Below are 4,350 nucleotides of genomic sequence, written 5' to 3' on the forward strand. Positions count from 1 at the left end.
CAGAAAGCTCAGCTAGGGTCTTCTGATTTCTCCCACTTCAGTGACCCTTGGATTTGCCTTGGGTGAGTTGGAGGTCTGGGGCTGTATCTTGCATCCACATCTTCTAATTTTCTCTTTTTATTTAATATGTTGATGCTTCTAAATTGTTATGGTAGGTAGTTACTAGTATCAAGAGGTAGTTACTAGCTTCGTTACAAGTATTGAGACCTCCTTAGTAAATGACTGCTTTCAGAGATGTCTTTTAAGTATAACTGGATTTTGGCCTTTGAGTCTGTCCTGAGATCCTGCATCTTCAATTTATCAGTGATAAGTTGCTGCCTAAATAAGCAAATGACTTCACACCCAGTTGTTTGGTGCTGGATTATAGTAATGTTTATGACCCCTAAACAATCTCTATATTGGTATACAAGGGAGAACAAACTGACCACAACACACTGACCACAACTGCATCACTTTTACTAAAGTAGTACAATCAGTAATAATAATAGTACCAAGTACAATCTAGAAAATGACAAACTGTGATAGCAGTTAATTTGCCACCTTAAACCATGAGCACAAGATATATAGCTATATAATTATATTTGAAACAAATCAGAAAATCATATACAGTTAATATCTCATCAGTAGAATAATTTTGCCTTTGGAAGAAAATTTTAAAGTGGTAAGGGAAGAAAAAAAAATAAGAGAAAGAGATTAGAAGCAAGGTTGAAGGACAAAGGAAGTTTACCCCAGTTTTGGGAAATCAGTGATTAAGACAAGAGGGGAAAGACAAAAACCAGAACTAAATAAAACTAAGAACAATGCTCACATCCATGAAAAAACAAAAGCAATCAAGGAAAAAAAGGTTTCTCTGTGATCTTCAAACCTGTGGTTTATTCTGGGGCCTATAGTTTCGTGATAGTGTCCAATTCAGGGTGTGTCTCCACTGTCCCTAGTAGATAAAAGGCAGACACAGGCCGGATGTTTCCTGACTGTTTCCAGCAAACCTACAGTAGGATTAGGGTATTGGATAATTCCAGCAAGCTGACAGCAGGAATAGGATGGGGAACCAATTCTGGTGCCTTCAACTCCACGGAAGTTCAGCGCGATCCTGGTCTCTTGTTTGGGGGGTTGGGACTTGAGTTCTTCAGCTACAACAGTTGCTCAGTACAACAACCTGTCTGTCTTTTGCCAGCCTGACCTTGGCTCCTCACATCCCCCTGAAAAAGCCGTTCACAAGTCTACACTGCCCCCAGGTGGCCACACATGAGCTCCCCTGGTCTGGGGAGAAGACAGATGTTTGCCCTCCTAGTTGGAGCTCTTTGGAGAACAAGTAGTGAGAAGACAAGGGGAGAAGAGATGTTTAAGGAATGTCTTTCTGTTATGTTGCTATGAAATTGTTGGTATAAATTGCAAATAGATTTAGAGAAATAGATTCAATTCACTAGCTAAAAGAGTTAGGGAGTTGAAGGAGAACACAAGGTAAACGAGATTTAGCTCAAGAAATTTTTTAGTTTTCGTCCGGAGGTCCCGCGGATCTGTTTTTGCTTCAACAGTGTTTGGACAGAACAGACCCGGGGACTCCTCTTTCATCTTCCCATCCACCTTCCAGGTACAAGTTTCGGGACCATCTTCTCACCTATCTCCTCCTTCCAGGACCAGACAACACCGCTCTTTTGTGGGTAGCTCCTTATTGCTGATCAGCCATGACCTCTCAGATTCGTCAGAATTATTCCACCGAGGTGGAGGCTGCTGTCAGCCGCTTGGTGAACCTGCACCTGCGGGCCTCCTACACCTACCTCTCTCTGGGCTACTACTTTGACCGAGATGATGTGGCTCTGGAGGGCGTGGGCCATTTCTTCCGTGAGCGGGCCAAGGAGAAACATGAAGGTGTTGAGCACCTCCTGAAGATGCAAAACCGGCGTGGCGGCTGTGTTCTCTTTCAAGACATGCAGAAACCATCTGAAGATGAGTGGGGTAAAACCCTGATGCCATGGAAGCTGCCCTGGCCCTGGAGAAGAACCTAAACCAGGCTCTTCTGGACCTTCATGCCTTGGGCTCTGCCAAGACCGACCCCCAGATCTGTGATTTCCTGGAGAACCACTTCCTAGATGAGGAGGTGAAGCTCGTCAAGAAGATAGGTGACCACCTCACCAACCTCCGCAGGCTGGCGAGCCCCCAGGCTGGCTGGGCAAGTACCTCTTTGAAAGGTTCACCCTTAAACACGACTAGGAGGTCAGAGCCTGGCGGTGTCTGAGGGACTCCTGCATCACCCCACGTAAGGGCTTTGCCTAACCCTCTCTCTCCAGCCACTAGGCAGCTTTCTCACCTTTCTGGAGCCCCCTCCCAAATCTTGGACCAAAAGAAAATAAACCCTTTTTTGCAAAAAAAAAAAAAAAAAAAAAAAAAAAAAAAAAAAAAAAAAAAAAAAAAAGAAAGAAAGAAAAATAAAAAAGAAAAGAAAGAAAGAAAAAATAAATTTTTTAGTTTTTACCATTGAATATATTTTTAAGCTAAAATGATACTCAAAGATAAAATTACTCTATTGATTGGATATTTGCTGTATGTAATTTCCTTATTTGTTTCAGATTTTATTATATAGCTACATATCTTGTACACATGGTTTAAAGTAACATTCATTAAAATAATTATTGGAAGCTTAATTTATGTGACACACTAAGAAATAGAGGATGTAATTATATTGTCTGTCTGTAAGGAACAGGAGAGAGGGACACATGTATAATATATAGTAGTTACAAGAAATAACAAAAGCAACAATAAATGAGGTCTATGCATTGACAGAGATATACCTAAGTAAGATATACTAGTACATAATTGTCCAGGGATGACACTAGTAAAAAATGATTCTTGGAAAAAGGATGTCTGAATTGAATCTTAAATAAAAATAGAATTCAGTGGTGTAGGAGCAGGGTGTTAGAGACCAAAGGAGGCCACAGTTCAGAGAGAAAATCCCAGGGTAGCAAAGATATAGAGGGAAACAAGAGTGAGAGGAGAAGGGGCCCAAAGAACCCAAAGAAACAAGTGGGAAGAGCCTTGCCTGCAGTTGAGTAATCACTCTTGATCGCATGCTGTGGTTTTGTTGAAAGGCTTTCCACAGGTGAGATGTACAGAATGCTTTCATTTTATAGATACAGTGGTGGCAGAAGTGCACAGGCAACATATCCAGAGACAAAGGTGACTGGAGAAAAGAATCTAGGGCTGGAGAGATAGCTCAGCAGACTAAGCACCTGCTTAGGCAAGTGCAGGGACCAAGGTTCCATCCCCAGCACCACATGCAGCACCAGCTCCGCCCCTGGGCACGCTGAGCCGGCCACCAAGACTGGGCATGGTGGTGCATGCCTGCAGTCCCAGCACTGGGAAGGCTGAAAACAGGAGGTTGGGTCCAAGCTGCCTAATGAGACCCTGTACCAAATACATTTTAAAAAAGAAAAGAAAAGGAAAGGAAAAAAAGAAAAGAATCAAATCTAGGTGAAAGCAAGTAACATGGGACGGGGAGTGAGCACCTGGACCAGTGAATTTGAGGGCAAAGCAACAAATTCAAGGGCCTTGGATGCCAGGAGATGAGTGCAAAGGAAGAGTCAAGGAGGGCTCTTCAGTGTCGAGCTCGGTGGCTGCAGGATCCAGAGTAGCCCTGGTGAGACACACAATCTAAAGATGAGCAAGGCTCAGGAGAAAGGGGCAAGTTCTATTTGCTCTAAGCCGTCTGTGTTGTACCCAGGAAAAGAGATCTCTCAATCTGTCAGAAGCGAAGCCTCTAACATGCTGTGAGGAGCTCTCACCTAGACTTGCAGATCTGCATGTCACTCGCAGACAGTACTAAAAACCACATGAACCGGTACCATCAGCTGGGGAGGATGAGAACAGAAACAAGGACAGAGCTCTAAGGACTAAAGCCTGGAATGGCTAAGAAAGCACTGATGATAAACACTTATATGTTTTTCTGGGTCTTTGGAGTTTATCAACTGATTTTATATTTATTATCTTACTTTTTATCTGAAGAGTTCCATAAGCCAACATAATATCAGCTATCTTTGGAATGACGCCAAGGATTCAAGAGATCTGATTTATTGGACAGGCAAGAGGTGGGGTTCTTTTGGGTGTATCACGGAGGGGAGGTATTTATCCCCAGCTGCAGCCTGGAAGCCCCTGGTGGTCACAACACAGTATGATCTGTCAGAGTACTTGAAACTCTTGCCTAGACTCCAGTCAAGAGCTGGCTGGTGACCCTGGGCTAGAAAGCCTATAGGGTGTAGTGGTAGAGCTGACAGGAGCTCAGAGTTTTCAAAACAGGTACAGCCTGCCTGCTTCCACATGTCCTGAGGCCAGAAGTCCACTAGCCTCATTTGAGAA

General features: G+C 43.4%; 1 pseudogene; it reads left to right on the forward strand.

Moving 5' to 3' along the window:
* The first annotated feature begins 1,507 nt into the window (after positions 1–1,507).
* LOC101561238 lies at positions 1,508–2,211 on the forward strand (annotated as a pseudogene).
* The last annotated feature ends 2,139 nt before the right edge of the window (positions 2,212–4,350 follow it).

The sequence above is a fragment of the Octodon degus genome, unplaced genomic scaffold (assembly GCF_000260255.1).
Source record: "Octodon degus isolate 3935 unplaced genomic scaffold, OctDeg1.0 scaffold00037, whole genome shotgun sequence".
NCBI classification, from domain to species: Eukaryota; Metazoa; Chordata; class Mammalia; order Rodentia; family Octodontidae; genus Octodon; species Octodon degus.